The sequence below is a fragment of the Polistes fuscatus genome, unplaced genomic scaffold (assembly GCF_010416935.1).
Source record: "Polistes fuscatus isolate 324 unplaced genomic scaffold, CU_Pfus_HIC Scaffold9, whole genome shotgun sequence".
Lineage (NCBI taxonomy): Eukaryota > Metazoa > Arthropoda > Insecta > Hymenoptera > Vespidae > Polistes > Polistes fuscatus.
In genome coordinates this window covers 1,797,582-1,818,194 of record NW_025113173.1, presented here as the reverse complement: position 1 = coordinate 1,818,194, position 20,613 = coordinate 1,797,582, and positions in this window count along the sequence as shown.

The following is a 20,613-nucleotide window of genomic DNA, read 5'->3' as shown; positions in this document are numbered from 1 at the left end:
AATATAATACTTTTTCAGAAATAAATAAGTACAAATAAAAAATACTTTTCGGAGAGATAAATAAATAAAAAATAAATAATAGAATACTATTTCTGAATAGTTTACTTGAATCGATAATTGTAATCTCTTACTTTAGAACTAGTACGTATTTAATATGCAAATGTATCTCTTCTGACTGGAATACTATTTTTATAGCCACTGAATAAATATTATATAACTCTTTTTTATGGATATAAGAAGTGTTGCATACCGTAAGGTGCTCAATAAAATTTCTAATCGTTTTACAGTACCGACACAACTTATTTAATCAATTTAGTTAATATCAGTGAGGTAGCATAAATAAATGCACTATCGAATAGCGCAAAAAAGTTGGCATAGAACCTCAAGAACTGAAAAAAAAATTGTTAATTAATCGATAAAAATGTTTATTGTTATTAAAAAGCTCGGAATATATCGTCTATGTACCTTCCCCTTCGAAATCCACCGTTGAAATGAGACGTTGTCCTCGTTGAAATTTCTTTTATTAAATTTTATTTATATGACTTTCCTAACGTTGCGTATGTGTGTAACGAGAATTTTATTTGTAATAAAGATAAATTAAGATTAAAACGCTCTGATTTTATGATTTCTTCATTTTTCTGTAATTGTTTAAACAAATGTACATTTTGTTTAATGTTCCTGTGCAGTGGTGACTTCAGAGGGGGAAATTTTCATTGAAGAGAATATACATCGAAATTATTTTTTATTCGCCTTATTTTTTATGTATATCTTCTTCAAAAGGATTATTCAACTCTCGCGATATAATAATAATATAATATAATAAAAGTTAATGCGAAGTCTGTTATTAAACAATTACTGTATATAAAAGCAGTACATTACTATCTGACTGTTTTAAAATTATCAACTGCATATAAAGAAAGTTCGTATGTTTTACGTAAAGATTCCTTAATAATTAAATTATAATTTTTCATAAAAATATATTGTACATATATATATACTTAAACTTTAATATTTCACTTAAATATGAATGACTATGTAGACGATTTTTTAATTCAAACAGTGAATAAGTAAGCTACTCGAGTGAGCCACTATAGTGGCTCATCGACCTGGAAAAAATAATCGCAAAAGCCACTTTAGTGGCAGGCCGGCTAAGGCCTATATCGGTAATTGTAGTGCTCTACCTTTATCTTTTGACCGTCGGTAACTGCCACTGTCGGTAATTGCCACTGTCGGTAACTGCCACTGTCGGTAATAGCAGACTTGAAATTTTTTTTTACTCTACGTCGGTAATATTTTGTATTTAGATTCCTGACGGTCAATATTATTAAAGTACAAACTCTCATTAAAAACGGTCGATGTTTTAAAAGTAGGAATCAATTACCGACGGTGGCAGTTACCGACAGTGGCAGTTACCGACAGTGGCAGTTATCGACAGTGGCAGTTACCGACAGTGGCAGTTACCGACGGTCGAAAAGATAAAGGTAGAGCACTACAATTACCGATATAGGCCTTAGCCGGCCTGCCACTAAAGTGGCTTTTGCGATTATTTTTTCCAGGTCGATGAGCCACTATAGTGGCTCACTCGAGTAGCTTACTTGCTCACCGTTTTAATTAAATAATCGTGTTCATAAGTCAATCATATTTAAGTGCAATGTTAAAGTTTAAGTATGTACAATATATTTTTATGCAAAATTATAATTTAATTATTAAGGAATCTTTACGTAAAACATACGAACTTTCTTTATATAAGGCTGATAATTTAAAAAGTGTGTGTGTCAGCTCAGAGTATTCTATTATTTTTTATGTAATTGTTTCAACAAAAAAAAAATCTGTTTTAACGTTTCTGCTCATTGATGATTTCGAGGGTAAAAATTTTGGTTTAAAAGAATATAAGATTAAAATTATGTAATGTTTAAAATATGATAATAGATATGAAACATTTAAAACAATATATTACCAATTCGTAAGCAACATTCTCAATGAAGTATAAAGTAATATCTTATTAATGATTCATTAGAAAGAAAGAGCATACTATCTATCCATTGCAGCTATGATTTAAAAAAGAAACCTGCAGAAAAAAAATGTTATTCTACGACAGTAAAGATGCAATGAATGCATCGAATGCAATCTCTTTTATAGATTGCAACTTAAATTTCAACAATTTTGGACTATTCCCTGGTATCTGTAAATACATAAAAGTTATTAAAAACATTATAAGGTAATTAGTTTCCATAGATGAAATGGATAAAAGGAACCAAGGGAAAAGGAAAAGAAGGATATGATATTAATTAGGGATTTAAAAGAAACCAATTACCATTATAATGTTTATGGCAAGCGGTCTTTGGCTAGATTTTACTTGCAATGGAATGTTTAACATATAAAATATGTTAAACATTATACTGAAAGTAAAATACCATTGCCCAGGTCTAACCACGTGGAGGTAACCGCTTCTGAAGACCCGGGATGTGCATCCTGAAGATGTCCCATCCGAATTGAATTGAAACCATAGAAAATGAAAGCCCCGAGAACGTTTTTAATAAGCCCCACTCTTGGGCCCCACCCTAAGAGTTTCATTCGGAAAATCCTTGCAATTATTATCAAGAATGTAGAGAAAAGTGGAATACCAAATAACAAAATGATAAAGACGGAGTGAAACATGAATAGAATTGAAATAACATGGAACCTGTGAACGAATAAAATACATTAAAAATAATTATTACATGCCTGCGATGCTAAGGGGAGAAGAATAAATAGATTAAAATTATACATTTAATTATTATAATAATAATTTCCTTATACAATTCGTTACTATAATTAAGTCCTCTTCTGGTCTTCTTCTGGTCCTCCTCTGGTCCTCCTCCTATTAAATCTGCAACAAAAAAAAGGGAATGGAAGAAGGAGAAAAGAGGGCCTGGAAACGAACCTGAAAAAGAAAAGATAAGATTATTTTAGATTTGCAAAATGCAATGAATGATCCATGGTATCTATAGAAAATTTGGCTGGTCCTCTTCTGGTCCTCGGCTGGTCCTCGGCTGGTCCTCCTTCTATTAAATCTGCAACAAAAAAAAGGGGAATGGAAGAAGGAGAAAAGCGGGCCTAGAAACGAATCTGAAAAAGAAAAAGAAAAGATTATTTTAGATTTGTAAAGATGCAATGAAAGATCCATGGAATCTGTAAAAATTTCAACTGATCTATAGTACCTGTAAAAACATGAAAATGCATTGATAATGATTTTTCTCACGAGAGTGCGATGCAATATTAAAGTAATAAACATATTAAAATACTACCGTTTATTATACCTCAGTCCACTTCTGGTCCCCCTTTCACCTCTTCTTGAAAAGAATTTTGCATCCTATCCATAATTCATTCTGCCAACAAAATATTAAAAATAGGATCGTTTGGTGGGGGGAAGGGGTGGAGGAAAATTCTAGGTAAGGACATGATTCTATCCTTGGGAGTAAGATAGAATCATGGCTCGCGTGGGCAGGGTCGCATCCCTGAAGTAGATTCCATCTTAGCAAAGAAAGAATCTACCCGCTACCCATTGAAAAAAATACTGGAAACGAACCTGAAAAAGAAAAAAGAAAGATTAATTTAGATTTGCAAAGAACCAATGAATGCATCGAAAGCATGTTCCTATTTGTTCCTGAAACAAAATAAAATGAAAAAAAACAAATTAAATATATAATATAATAATTAATTAAATCATAATACCTAAAACAATAAAAGAGACATTAAAAAACATTATAAGATAATTAGTTTCTACGAATGAAATGAAGAATGAAAAGTGGGGAAATTATGTGTAATAGGAAATTAAAAAATGATATGATATTGGAGCGGGAATTCGGGAATGTTATTGTACTCTATCATGATTTTAAAGTATTTTCTATCTTTTTAATGAAATATCATTTATAAAATCAAATTTTCTTAATACTCGATTTATTTTAAGGAAAAATTATGTTTGGTGTTTGGTGGGTGGCATGGCAAATCCAACGATGGTCACCTGTAACAAAAAGCAAACTATTTTAATTATTACCATTCTTAATAACCATTATAAATTATTGACGAGCAAAACAAAAAAATAAAACAATAAAAATATCAAATGACCAACGAGCTATTCTCAAAAAATTCAACCATGCTGTTGAATTTGAAAATAACTCATTAAGTCTGTAGTTGCCCTCTTGAGCCACAATTAAGTGGGGGCCTCTTCGGCTTTTAGCCTCTTCTTTCTTCAAGCCTACTGTCGGACATTCCCTACGTGCGAGCACGAAAAGAATCTTTGACCAAAAACGTCAATCGTTCCAAAAAGTATTCGCATAATTTGGCATATTACAACGATTAATGATATAGAATTAGAATCGTCCCTGATTCTATATATAAAAAAAAACCTAACCGACCCTAACACAACCCTGAAAAAGAAAAATGTGATTAGTAAAACATCCTGAGCTTTTTACATAGAAAATAATTATTACCTTTTGGTCGAGAGATATCTCATCGCCGAAAGGAATATTATTAACCATGTAAAGTATCGATTCTATTCTAATACCAAACCGTTATAATATGCCAAATTATGGTCGTACAATTTAGAAACGACTTAAGACATTTTCACCCAATTATCTCAACTGCTTATTACACTAATATAAATGAAATACATTTCACATTACAATATATATGAAATAATTCCATTTATTTTCTTTCATCATACATCTTATGCAAATAATTCCGATGTTCGTTAAGGGGGTGACTCTATTTATTAATTATTACAAAATGCATTCGCGTTTCCCGTTAGCTATCCTAGCTCGTGGACAATCAACGAACTTAAAAGTTCATCGACTGTGCACATATTACACGAGCACATTTAATCGAATGTCCGAGCAGTTAATTATGCTAATCGATGACCTAATAACACTTCGCACTTTTACTATCGAGTAATATAATCGAATTGAAATAAAAATAATACTAAAAATGCAATGTGCATTTCTTTGCAATATTTTTATTTAATTTATTCTTTATATTGAATTATATGAAACATTTCTAAGATTAAATCGCGATAGTGCGAAGTGCTAGTTATAATACTTAAAACTAAGTATCAATTCATCAAAGGTTTTGCGGATTTGATTTCGACTCTATCTCGTTCGAGATAGAATCGAAATAGAAATGAATTTCTTAAATGGTTGCAAATCCCTTTGAATCATGATACATAATGCATATTACAGAATTGTCACAAAAAAGATTTACAAGTCAAGCAAGATAGAATAAAAAGATAGAATTTTGTGACAATTCCGTATAAAACCCGGAGGTGGGGACTCGCACTGAAAAGTGCAAGTATGCCACGTGCCATTCCGGGGTCCTACCTACTTATAATTAAAGTTTCACATTCGCTCAAAAAAATACACATGCATACCCACCCACACACTCCACGGTTCTCACACATACCACCAGGGTGCAAAAGCCTAAACTAGAGAGCATGCCCCGGGGCACCTCCGACACCCTAGTTCAAACGCGTTTTCTAAATTTATGGGAGTACGTACCAATTGCTGTAATCGTCTGTCAAGGCTAGTGATTATTGCATAAATGACTAATGCAAAAATACAAGTAAAACTAGTATATATTGCATACTAGTTATATACGAGTATATCATAGTTTCCACAAATAAATGCGGTAACTCTACTATGCAAAACGATTGTTAAAAAAGAAAATTTCGTATCGTACGCGTGACTCTACAAGTTATTTTTATTCAATAACTTTAAAAAATAATAAGCGCGGTATTACGTATCGCGAAACGATGTACAATGCACATTCCTAACCGCACACACATGTGCAATGTACACCGTGCAATCACTAGCACAATGACAGACGCCAAATGGGGGGAGAAAAACTTAAAACTAAACCCATACTAACCGTTTCTCACCCATACGTGTAACACCTGGGCACACGCATAAATGAGAACGCAGAAAGTATAGGGGGGAGAAACGGGGATTAGTATATTAATTGCTGAAAATCCTAATCTAAGATTTGATTATTATATAAAAATGTTCTCTATTAATCTAAGCGGGCTATGACTCTACAAGTCATTTATAATGACTTTTAAAAAGATTTTAAGAATTTAAAAAAAATAATAAAAATCTCGGACGACTCTTTCGTTAAATGGCTGTTCTAATGAAAGAACTGGGCTTTGAGCCACCATATAACAGCCAGAGTCTATCCGTCGCGAATGGGTTTGTCTTCTTGCTCATTTTTTGATTATATCGAAAAATAAAATCGCGATTAAATAAACTAAGTACGAAGCAATGCATGTAAGACATTTATTACATGCTTTATTGGACGAAATCGAGTAAATTAATACTCGATTTCACCACTACTAAACGCGAACGAAACACGTAATAAAAAAGAAAAGTGCATTAATTAATTGCACTGTTAATTAAATGAATTTAACCGATGAGACAAGAAGACCTATCCTGAACTAATAATATAACATACAATAAAATATACAATTTTCATGAGCAATTTCAAAAAAGGACTAATCCTTTTTTAAAATCACTCATGTGCTCGTCAATAATTTTTTGGAATAATTACAACCAGTAACTCGTGCCGATTGGGACCTTTCATCCTCGGCATGATTGAGCACCGGAGGGACTTTAAATTTTAACTCACGACCTGCTAAATGTTATATTACATATATGTGGCATTTTAAAATAAAATGACGCATGTATGCAATATGAACAATTAGCATTAGAAGTTCTGCGGTGGCTCCAAAACACTCCTACTTCGTAGCAAATGGTCCAGCTGCATCCCTCGTCCATCAGACCATGGGAGAATTCCTCGATGCACTTTTCCTCGCACTCCCGTGACTCTAATATCGCGGTAAACGAATATAAGAAACTATAAAAGAGTTTCTTATCGCGAAACCGAAATTTTTCTTAACGGCGAACAACACTGAATCTACATACGCGATACGATTTAATTTAATTTACGCCCGGTCACTGACTCTACTTCGCGATTAAAATGTTACTTTAATTATTCGTACAAACACTGATTCTACAATCTAATTCAAAGACTGCATTGCACGCAGTCAATGCAAACCAAAAATTTCACTCCCGATAGGCGGTCACTTCACTGATGCACTTCACTGACTCTACTTCGCGAACAGTCTGTACGACTGTTTTAAAATTAAAAAACTATAATTTTATACGAACAAACTCTAATGCAATTAACTGCATTGCTCGCAGTTAATTGAATATATAAATCTCAAAAATAACGCGAACGCGAACGCGAACACGAACGCGAAACGCGACCGAATTTTAATTAACGAACGATCGTGCTTCTAATCCGTGATTTTAAATATAATTATAAACGATCAAACACTCCCGTTACATTGCTTCGCGCACGAATTGCAATGATGTTCTGAAACAGAAAATGAAAAAGAACGATTAATATCATCGTCGTAATCAAAAACTATTGAAAATTTATCATAGAAAATTTTCATAGAAAATATACTTACTTCTAATCTTCATTGATGAATGCACGATGGGTCTCTACCCTTAGAGTGACGATGACCGAATGCACTGACTCTACTCCGCGATAAAAATTTTATTTTAATTATTCGAACAAACACTGACTCTACTTCGCGATAAAAATTGTATTTTTTAATTATTCGCACAAACACTGACTCTAATTTTTACAACTGCATTGCGGGCAGTTAAAAATCAAACACTAACACTCGCTTACCTCTCTGAAAACAGAAAAAAGAACAAAACGATTAGAATCATTGTTATCATGTAAAAATTATAAGTAATTATTAAGAAATGTTTAATAGAAAAATTAATTTACCTTCTATCTTGATTGATGAATGCCCGATGGGTCTCCTACCCTTAAGATGACGATGCCGTAGACGGTTCCAACGAAAATCAGAAACTTACGTGTTTCTTATCGCGACCACGACACTGATTCTAATTTTTACAACTGCATTGCACGCAGTTCAAACACTAACACAAACACTTAGCCTTCTGGAAAAAGAAAAAGAAAAAACAAAACGATTAGAATCATTGTTATCGTTTAAAAATTATAAGTAATTATTAAAGTAATATTTAATAGAAAAATGAATTTACCTTTTATCTTCAGTGATGAATGCCCGATGGGTCTCCTACCCTTAGGATGACGATGGCACACGTATAAACCGAACAAAAGAAACTTTCGAAGTTTCTTTACCCGAAAAATTTCCGATTTTTGTTTAACGATGCAAACACTCGAGTACCTCATTGCCTACGCGCTCGATTGCAATGATGTTCTGAAACAGAAAATGAGAAAGAACGATTAATATCTTCGTCGGAATCGAAAACTATTGAAAATTTATCATAGAAAATGTTTCATAGAAAAATTATACTTACTTTTAATCTTCAGTGATGAATGCCCGATGGGTCTCCTACCCTTAGGATGATGATGGGTGGACGGTAACGAAAATAAAAAACTATAAAAAAGTTTTTAATCGCGAACGCGAACGCGACCGAGACGTACTTTACCGACCGCACTGCACGTCAAAAACGTCTGAAAGAATGCACAAGAGATTAGTGTTCCTATAAAATAAATCGAGTATTTTAATGTGGGATATAATATAAAAGGAGTATTAAAGGGAAAATAATGAAATGAATTGTAATATGATATTAATTAGGAAAATGAAAGAAACTAATTATGATTATAATGTTTATGGTAAGCGGTCTTTAGCTGGATTTTACTTGCAATGGAATGTTTAACATATAAAATATGTTAAACATTATACTGAAAGTAAAATACCATTGCCCAGGTCTAACCACGAGGAGGTAACCGCTTCTGAAGACCCGGGATGTGCATCCTGAAGATGTCCCCATCCGAATTAAATTGAAACCATAGAAGATGAAAGTCCCGAGAAGGTTTTTTAATAAGCCCCACTCTTAGGCCCCACCCTAAGAGTTTTATTCGGAAAATCCTTGCAATTATTATCGAGGAGTAAGAGAAAATTGGAATAGCAGATATCAAAATGATAAAGGAGGAGTGAAACATGAATAGAATCGCATAAACATGGAACCTATGAACAAATAAAATACATTAAATATAAATGTCATAATGTGCTAAGGGGAGAAGAATAAATAGATTAAAATTATACATGTAATTATACATTTAATTATAAATTTAATTATACAAATAATTATCTTACACTATCCGTTATTATAACTAAGTCCTCGTGCTGTCCTGGTATGGTCCTCTTGCTGTCCTAGTGTGGTCCTCCTCCTATGTAACCTGCAACAAAAAAAGCAAAGGGATAGGGAAGAAGTTGAAAAGGATGCTTTTTAAAGTGAAACTTTTTACGTTTTTTTTTTAAGTGGTATCCCACCGGTTGGACTAATCCACTGACTCTAATCTATATTACGAGGAACTTACGCTGCACGTACAGTTTGTCCACCGGTACTATATTTACTGCAAGCTTGAGGAACTGAATCCCTGGGCCCGTCTTACTAATAGCGCTGGTAGACATCCCTTCTAATGCAGTTTCAGTTCCTATGCTACGTGCACATCTATGCTTGCAAAATCGCGAGTTAAAAAAAGCAAAGTAAAATAAAAAAAAATAAAAAAAAAGAGATAGGGAGTTTCACTTTAAAAAGCTGAGGGAAGGACATGATTCTATCCTTGGGAGAAAGATAGAATCAAGGCTCGCGTGGGCAGGGTCGCATCCCTGAAGTAAATTCCTTCTTAACAAATGGCGCCCTTTGCGAAGAAGAAATCCACCCGCTACCCATTGAATTGTTTCTAAAAAAATAATAAAATTTTATTAAACGTTTGATATTAAATTTTATGTAACAATGATTGAAAAACAATCTAAGTAATTGGTATAGTTTATAATTATGTTACAATCCAAGAACGCAATCAAGCTGAAGACACAGTCATCTAAAATCATAAAAATAAATTCATATTAAAATTATTTTCTATATTCAAAATAAGTCAATAGGAGAGTATGTAATATTTAAAATAATATAATTGCTTAAACATATACATACATTATGTATTAGTAGACAACAATACTTTGTTCAATACACTTTAAATAATTGTTAATTAATTGATGGAAATATATATTATAATCTAAAAATAAAGATGTACCTTTTGATGAACCTTCCTCTTCGAAATCTACTGTAAGACTGAAACATTGTCATATAAAAAAGTTTTTTTTTTAATGAATGTTATATACATGGCTTTTCGAAAGTTTCTTATATATGTAACGAGAAAATTAATTGTAATAAATAGAAATAAAAATTATATAAAGTTTTCATTTTAACATTATTTCAATTTTTATGTAATTGTTTAAACAAATGTACAATTGTTGTAATGTTCTTGTGCAGTGATGACTTCGGTGGGAAAGGGGTAAAATTTTCATCTAATAAAATATCGGATCGAAATTATTTAATATTCAAAGTATGTTAATAAGTATGTAATGCTTATACTAGTACATATATGTATCTTATTAGTCTGAAATATTAAAAGAGTGTATTAAATTATTAAAATAATTGTTAATTAATTGATGCTAGTGTCTATTGATGTTAAAAAGCTCGGAGTATATCTTCTGTGATCCCTCCTCCTCGAAATCCACCGTTGATCTGAGTAATTATCTTCTGTTAAAGTTTTTTTGGTGAAAGTTGTTTATGTGACTTTCCGAAAATTGCGCATGTGTATAAAAGAAAATCAATAAAATTAATCAATAAAATTTAATATTATAACGCTCTCATTTTAATATTCTTTTATTTTTTGTATAATTGTTTAAACAAGTGTACATTTGTTGTAATGTTCTTGCGCAATGATGACTTTGGTGGGAAGGGGTAAAATTTTCATTTATTAAAACATAAAATCGCAATTAATTAATATTCAAAGTACGTCAAAAGTTAGGTAATATTTAAATAAATATATATGCGTTTAAACAATCTTAATTATAATAGGAATTCATTAAAATATATAAATTATTGTTAATTAATCAATGCAAGTGTCTATTGTTGTCTAAAAGCTCGGAGTATATGTTCTGTGATCCCTCCTCCTCGAAATCCACCGTTGATCTGAGTAATTATCTTCTGTTAAAGTTTTTTTGGTGAAAGTTGTTTATGTGACTTTCCGAAAATTGAGCATGTGTATAAAAGAAAATCAATAAAATTAATCAATAAAATTTAATATTATAACGCTCTCATTTTAATATTCTTTTATTTTTTGTATAATTGTTTAAACAAGTGTACATTTGTTGTAATGTTCTTGCGCAATGATGACTTTGGTGGGAAGGGGTAAAATTTTCATTTATTAAAACATAAAATCGCAATTAATTAATATTCAAAGTACGTCAAAAGTTAGGTAATATTTAAATAAATATATATGCGTTTAAACAATCTTAATTATAATAGGAATTCATTAAAATATAAATTATTGTTAATTAATCAATGCAAGTGTCTATTGTTGTCTAAAAGCTCGGAGTATATGTTCTGTGATCCCTCCTCCTCGAAATCCACCGTTGATCTGAGTAATTATCCTCTGTTAAAGTTCTTTTGGTGAAAGTTGTTTACAGGACCTTCCGAACGTTGAGCATGTGTATAAAAAGAATATTAAATCTATTTAATAAAATTTAAGATTAAAACGTTATGATTTTCGTATTTTTATCTATTTTATGTAATTATTTTAATGCTCTTGCGCAGTGAGGACTTCGAGGGTAAAATTCTGCTGTAACATAAAAAGAGTGCATTAGTACATTATAATAATTGTTAATTAATCGATGCAAGTGTCTATTGTTGTCTAAAAGATTGGAATGTATGATCAATGTACCTTCTCCTTCGAAATCGATCGTTGAAATGAGACGTTGTCCTCTATGAAATTACTTTTATTAAATGTTGTTTATATGACTTTGCGAACGTTGCGCATGTATATAAAGGGTGTCATACATCTAATACATAATCTTTAAGATTATAACGTTATGATTTTCGTATTTTTATCTATTTTGTGTAATTATTTTAATGCTCCTGCGCACTGAGGACTTCGAGGGTAAAATTTTGCTGCAATATAAGAAAAGTGCATTAGTGCATTAAAATAATTGTTAATGTATACGTAATGTACACGTATATGCAAATGAAAAATGAGATTACATTTCTCTAAACAATTATACAACCAATATATTAAAACCATTAATAAATAATATACTAATGGAAAATGTGAATTATTAAAGTTTACCATTATGATAGAAGAAAGTTGAGGTGTTTGCTCGTTTAAATATCAAAAAATATTTTCTGGATTCATTTTAAAATCTTGTAAGTTTTTCATTTATGTATGTACTTGATACATAAAACAAGGAGAAATTCTAATTGATGCTGTGCAATTTCAAATCTTCAAATACTTGCAAATCTGCAAATCATAAGATTGTATTAGTAAAGTATCAGTAAACTAAAGAGTCTATATATTTATATGTATGATATGAAATAATATGAATATGAAAAAGATAAAAATGTAAATATAATTATCAGATTATGTATATGTAATCATGCTGTTATCTCTCAATGTTTGGAAACTTAAAGACAGTAATGTAAAAGTAAAGTAAAAGTTAAATAAAAGTAATGTAAAAGTATTGTAAAAGTAAAGTAAAGTCTGACATGTGTATAAGATGTCACTCTCTTTCTCTCTCTTTCTTTTTTTTTCTATTTATTTTTCCTCTTCTTATACTTTTTATATTACTCTTCTTTATGTTATAAAAGAAAAGAGATAAACCTACCACAACACATATCAAGATAGAAAAGTAAAAACAGTTATTATACTGACAATGAGTATATCTATTCATGCTGTATTCTACCACTTTTTGGAAACCTAAAAAGAGTATAAAGTAACATAGCATTGGTATAATATAAAGAAAATTAAATATATGAGTGTTGTGTATACGTGTAACACGTTCCTTGTAATTATTTAAAAAATAATGTGCAGAATAAAGACAATATACACTGAAATCTTTGTCACATTGCACAGAAAAACACAATCGTATAGAAAAGAAATCTCGTTGCAGATATTTTTAAAACAATTGACAAAAAACACAGTAGTCATCCTTAAAGAATTAAAATAACAAGAATTTTTCCATATCGATACAGAATATGGGAATTTATACTTTCATAGTTGGCATAAGAGATGTCAATTGTTTTGTTTTAATTTATTTTAATTCTTTAAGGATGGCTACAGTGCCTTATGTCAATTGTTTTAAAGATTTCTATAACGATGTTTCATTTCTATAAGATTGTGTTCTCCTATGGCATGCGATGTCAATTGTTTTAAAAATATCTGCAACGAGGTTTCTTTTCTATACGATTCTGTTTTTCTGTGCAATGTGACAAAGTTTTTAGTGTATAATGTCTTTATTCGACACGTTATTTCTTAAATATTAACAAAGAACTTATACACCTAATAGAAAAATAAATTGGATAATATTAATTATAAATTGGATAATTATAATTAATAATAAAATGGATTTTTGATTTATTTAATAAATAAATTATGTATTTTTTTCTGTGCGGTGTGATAAGGTTTATAGTGCATATTGTCTTTATTCTTTTCGTTATTTTTTAAATATTAACAAGATATGTGTATATTAAATAGAAAAATAGAATACATTTTTTATTTATTTAATAAATAAATTATCATATCAAGCTTGACTAGCGTGGTCATAAAGAAAGGCGAGGTACGTACGTGTGACGGGGCAAGCTTGTGTGCGTGAAATTATTTCTATATGGTTATTGGGAATTTCTAATTGGTCACTTTACGTGTGAATAATTATCTGCCAATCATCCAATTTGCCGAAATAATTATCAGCCAATCAGGGCTCTTTGCTGAGTTTCCTTCTTTCTTTTCGCGGTGTCGGTGCTGGAGATCGCACGGATACTATGTCGTCCCGTTAATCTCAGGTAATTAAAAAATATTTTCTAACATACAGCCTTCTATTATATATCAAACGATAGCTACAAGTAAGATTTTCATACGTGAGTGTTTTCAAAACGAAATATTAAAAAGTTTGAAAGATATATGTGAAAATGTAATTATCGATATTTCTCGGCGTCGCGTCAAATCTTACCAATGTTACTAAATAATATATTTTTCTAATTTCCACCTATTTTTCACGGTATCGATACTTACTATCATCTCTAATGATGCTCTAATTAATTATTTTTCATAATTATGTATTCAAAGATTGTATTTCGTATTGAATTCGATTCCTGTCACATACACACACATACAATCATATATGCATAAGTATAGGTAGCTCGTACACATACACTCATATATTTGATTTTCTTTATGTTATACTAATGTGATCTTTTTTTTTCCTTTTTTAGGTACCGAGCATTAGGAGAGTCCAGCAGAATACATATACTCAGTCTAACAATTGTGTTTACTCTTTTTTATCTTCATATTCATCGAGGTAAGCGTTATTCTTTTTTTTAAACCATACAGAAATGTATACAAAGAGTGAGAACGAAAGTGAGAGAGAGAGAGAGAGAGAGAGAAAATAAGAAAACAAAATATTCTATCTACGGGCAATAACGAATGTGTACGTATATTCCAGGAATTTCTCGAGTGAAAAGAGAAAAAGACAGCCGAAAAAAACGAAAACGAACGGTCGAACGACAGACGCAAGGACTACGTGCTCATTCCTATCAGTCCTTCAACGTATAAGATCTAACGAACGTGACGTATTAAACTATTATATATATAACGTTATCGATTTTTATTAACAATTTTTACTGATATTAATACTTTATATGTAATTTTATACAAGTAGTGAGATAAAGGCAATTAATATTGCTTGAATTTATATTGATTCTTTATGATAAAATATCTTTAAAAGTGTGCAATGCCTTCAGGAATGATTCACAGGATATATTGTTCTATAATCTTTTTAGTATGTTTCAGCTTTTCAGAGTTTTATTTAATTTTATTTTATTCATCGTCATCCTAAGGGTAGGATACCCATCCTGCAGTCATCAATGAAGACTAAAAGTAAGTATATTTTCTATCAAACTTCTATGATAACTTTAATGGTTTTTATTATAACGATGAATTAATTGTTCTTTTTCTTTTTCTGTTTCAGAACATCATTGCAATCGAGCGCGTAGGCAATGAGGTACTCGTGTGTTGCATCGTAAAATAAAATACAAAAGAATCGGAAAGTAAAGTCAGTGTTGATCGTCGCATGTTAAAGTTTCGTTTGCTCGGTTAAGAAACTCCGTAAGTTTCTTTTATTCGGTTTAAACGTGTGCTCATCGTCATCCTAAGGGTAGGATACCCATCGTGCATTCATCAATGAAGAATAAACGTAAGTCAATTTTTATTTTAAACACTTTCTCAATAATTATAATAATTTTTTTACTTACAACAATGATATTTATAATTTTGTTTTTATTTCTGTTTCAGATCATCATGGGAATATATCAGTGTTGGAAGTGTTTGTGAATTGTGTTTGTGAAGTGTTGCAAGTGTCGTGCATTGCTATCGTGCGCGAAGCAATATACGGGAGTGTTGTATCGTTAAATATAATTAAAATCACGGATTAGAAGCACGTTCGTTCGTTTTCATTTCAATTCGTCGCGTTCGCGAACTATTTTTGAAATATATATTAAATTAACTGCGACCAAGGCAGTAATTGCATTAGAGTTTGTTCGAGTAAAGTTATATTTTTATCTTTAAACAGTCGCACAGACTGTTCGCGTATTAGAATCAGTGCATCAATGAAGATTTTTTACTTGCATTGACTGTGTGCAAAGCAGTCTTTGAAGCAGTTGTAGAATCAGTGATCGGGCGCATAATAAATTAAAATCAAACGCGAATTAGAATCAGTGTTGTTCGCCGTATAATAAAATTTCGGTTTCGCGATAAGAAACTCATCTATAGTTTCTTATTTTCGTTTATACCGCGTTTAAAGATATACGTATTAGATTCACGCGAGGTGCATCGCCATGGTGCAATTGAATTTCATCCCATTGGAATGCATTGTAAGTATCTATTTTTATTTACATTTTATTCGATTTTATTTTATATGATTTTGGATTATATTGCAAATAACTTATCGTTTTGTTCTATTTTATTTTACAGATATGACGACGGACTTTCTACCTTATCAAAGATGTGGAATGAATTCTTCGATGGATCTTCGATGGATCTTCGATGGATCTTCGATGGATCTTCGATGGATCTTCGATGGACTTCGATGGATCTTCGATGGACTTCGATGGATCTTCGATACTCGCATTCTACAATACTTGCTGCGAAGTAGGAGTGTTTTGGAGCCATCGTAGAACTTCTTATGCCGTGAGTTAAAATTTAAAGTCCCTCCGGTGCTCAATCATGTCGAGGATGAAAGGTCCTAATCGGCACGAGTTACTGGTTGTAATTATTTAAATAAATTAGTGACGAGCACATGAGTAATTCCTTTCTAGGAGTTACTCATGAAAATTGTATATTATATTGTATATTGTATTGTATATTTTATATTAGTTCAGGATAGGTTTTCTTGTCTCATCGGTTAAATTCATTTAATTAATAATGCAATTAATTAATGCACTTTCTTTTTTATTACGTGTTTTGTTCGTGGTTAGTAGTGGTGAAACCGAGCATTAATTTACTCGTTTTCGTCCAAAAAAGCATGTAATAAATGTCTTACATGCATTGCTTCTTACTTAATTTATCTAATCGCGATTAATTTTCACATATCGATACTTCGATATTACAAATAAATGAGCAAGAAAACAAACTCATTCGCGACGGATAGATTCTAGCAGTTAAGTGGTGGCTCAAAGCCCAGTTCTTTTATTAGAACAGCCAACTTAATGAAAGGAGTCGTCCGAGGTTTTTAAATATATTACAAGATATTAAAAGATATTCGTAGTCATTATTTATTAAATAAATTGTAGAGTCCTTAGCCGCTTAGATGAATTTTTATAAAAATGTATTTATATGTTCTGTATATATGTGTTTTTAATCATTTTTTTTAGATCAGGATTTTCAGCTTCTAATGTACTAATCTCCCGTTTCTCCCCCCTATACTTTCTGCTTTCTCATCTATACGTGTGCCCAGGTGCTACTCGTATAGGTGAGAAACGGTTAGTATAGGTTTAGTTTTAAGTTTTTCCCCTATTGGCGGCTGTCATTGTGCTAGTGATTGCACGGTGTACGTTGCACCTGTGTGTGCGTTTAGGTGTGTGCATTGTACATCGTTTCGCGACACGTAATACCGCGCTTATTATTTTTTAAAGTTATTGAATAAAAATAACTTGTAGAGTCACGTGTACGATACGAACTTTTTTTTTAACAATCGTTTTGAATAGTAGAGTTACCGCATTTACTTGTGGAAACTTTGATATACTCGTATATTACTAGTATGCATATATACTAGTGTATACTTGTATTTTTGCTGTAGTTTCTTATGCAATAATCATTAGTCTTGGCAGACGATTACAGCAATCAGTACGTATACCCTTTAGCATGTAAGTTTAGAAAACGTGGTTGAACTAGGGTGTCGGAGGTGCCCCGGGGCATTCTCTCTAGTTTAGGCTTTTGCACCCTGGTGGTATGTGAGAGAATCGTGGAGTGAGTGGGTGGGTACGTATGTGTATTTGCTCTTTTTAAATATGGGTAATTGGTAGGCAGGTAGCATACTTCTTTGAGCGAATGAGAAAACTTTAATTTTAAGTAGGTAGGACCCAGGAAAGGCACTAGGCTTACTTTCACTCCGGAGTGGAAATTCCGCCTCCTGGTTTATACAGAATTGTTGCAAAATTTTATCATCTCATTCTATTATGCTTGTTTTGTAAATATATTTTGTGACTGTTCTGTAATCTTGATTATGTATCATAATTTATAGAGGCATTTGCAACCATTTGGAAGATTCATTTCTTTTTCGATTCTTTCTCGAACGAGATAGAGTCGAATCAAATTGGCAAAGCCTTTGATGAATTTGATACTTAGTTTTAAGTATTATGAGATTAGCACTTCGCACAATAGCGATTTTCTCTTATAATGAAAAATATTTGATATAGTTCAATATAACAAATGAATGAAATGAAAATATTGCAAGAAAATGCATTACATTTGTTGCATTATTAAATTTCAATTGAATTTTGTTATTTGATATTAAAAGTGCGACGTGTTATTAGGTCATCGAGGGAAATTATCTGCTTGGACGTTTGATTAATTGTGCTCGTGTAATATGCAATGAACTCTAAGTTCATCCATGGTTATACGAGCTTGAATATAATTAACATTAAATATAAATTAATTTTTTCATAATTCCATATTAGAATCATAACGAAATAAAAGTTAATTTACAAAAAAAGATATGAGATATCTTATTTTCTTGCACGTTGAAAATGTCCAATGCAGTTTTCAGGGATGAAGAAAGAAGAGGCATTATGCCGAAGAGGCCCCCACTTAATTGTGGCTGAAGAGGGCAACTACATAGGCTATTAAGTTATTTCCAAAGGTTCAACAATAAGTTCGAACTTTTCGAAAATAGCTCTTTAGTCGTATTTTATATTCTATTGTATTATTTATTTGCTCGTCATTAATTTGTAATTGTAATTGGAGATGATGGACCATTCCATCTCCTTGGCACATCAAATATGTGTGTCATATCGTCCAAAAGATGCATATGTGTTTAGTTAGAGTCAGAAATATTACAATTTTTTATTATTAAATTTTAAAGCTTAAATAACGTTTGGTAAATATTAAAGTAATTTCTCTTTTCTTGTTTCGTCTTTAAAATTTTTTATTGTGATCGTATTTATTAAATTTGCAATTTTCTTTTCTATAAGTTTTTCGTAATAATTATTAGATATTATTTTTTTTAGTAACTTGATATTTGTACTTTTCCCTTTTTTTTTGTGTTTTTTTTTTCTATATACTTTATGTAAATGTAAAATCACGCGTTTAAATTTAATTTCATTGCAACGGTAAATAGAGATTTGATCAAAATAAATAGAGAATTCAATTGAAAAGTGCATCTGCGAATGGGACGATTTATATGTCAGGCTATTATATCACTTGATCGTATGATTAATATAGTTTTCTTCTTGTTACAGGTGATCATCGTTGGATTTAACATCAGACCTTTTTGATTTTCTTCTATATTTGATCGCCTTGAATGGTGACCTTTTAAAAAATACGTTTAAATGCATTTCTGAAGGCACACACATGTTTATACATTAAAAATTAAATATAATTTTTTCAATTTCTTTTACGATATAATTATACTATTTATATTATCATATACTATCAGAAAATACTGTGTTCTTTAACGCAAAAAAGGTGGCATTTATTATATGGTATTAGTAATATTACTAATACCATATTAGAATGAATACCATGCAATTACTATTTGCATTTGAATATCAAAACCATTAATTAAAGCACATAAATTAGATACATTCTATTATTATCTTGTTTTTACATTTTTTTATAGAATAATAATAACCTTCTACGTATGCTTCGTTACAAGTGTAAAATAATTATACGATTGAATACATACGGTCGTAAACAATTTAGAATAACTTTTTTCATTATATAAATACTTTTTTATAACAATTGATTTTATATAATCCTGCAAATTGATATTTAATGATTAAGCATTTTATTATCTTAGATGTTTCCATTCAGGATTATCGGCGGAAAAAAGATTAAAAGTTGCCATATTATTGGTTGATTTAACCGAAAAATATCTATCACAAAAGACGTCGAAATCTTTGATTAGTATTGATTTAATAAGTCCATTATCTTTTATTAATAAAAATGGTTTATGTAAGATATATATCCCGAAAAATTTGTCCTTCTCATTGGCCTCTTTGTAAAGATCTCCGAGTGCTATACTTCCAGATTTTCGCACGAGAATTACATCCTTTAATTGTCGAAGTAACAAACTTATTGGCAAAGAAGGTACACCTCGTCTTTTCAAATAGGATAATTTGTGTTTCATCCAAAAGTAAAATACAATTGCGGGAATAAAAATAAATAATAGTCCATTAATAAATGAATCGAATCTTGTGAATATTTTTAACATGATAAATACGTAATATTACGTAAGATTATTGCAATTTTTTATATAGAATAATGATAGGAATAAAAAAATAAATAAATATGTTTATATTTATATACCAATAATTGCCATTTTCTATGAAGATAATTTTTGTTTGTATTAATTTATCTGGTTAGTTCTAACACTTGTTGAATAATATACAACTTTGTTTTATACACCTCAACGAATTTTATTCGTGATTATATTAACTAACTAATAAACTCGGTTAAAGAAATAAGTTTTATTAAAAAAATCTCTTGAAACGTGTAACATTTCTAAAAAAATACTTAAGTGATAAGCATAAAAGCATTGCAAAACTTTTTCAATCCATGTAATTGCTAATCTTATCATTTAAGATTGATTTACTCTACAAATGCTACATCATAATATTATACCAAAATATTTCATCATTTATATATCTATCTTTTCATTCAAGATAATTTACATAATGATAAACTTACAATAAATAACAGAATATTAGTAATAATAATATTAATAATAATCTAATTATAAAATAGTTT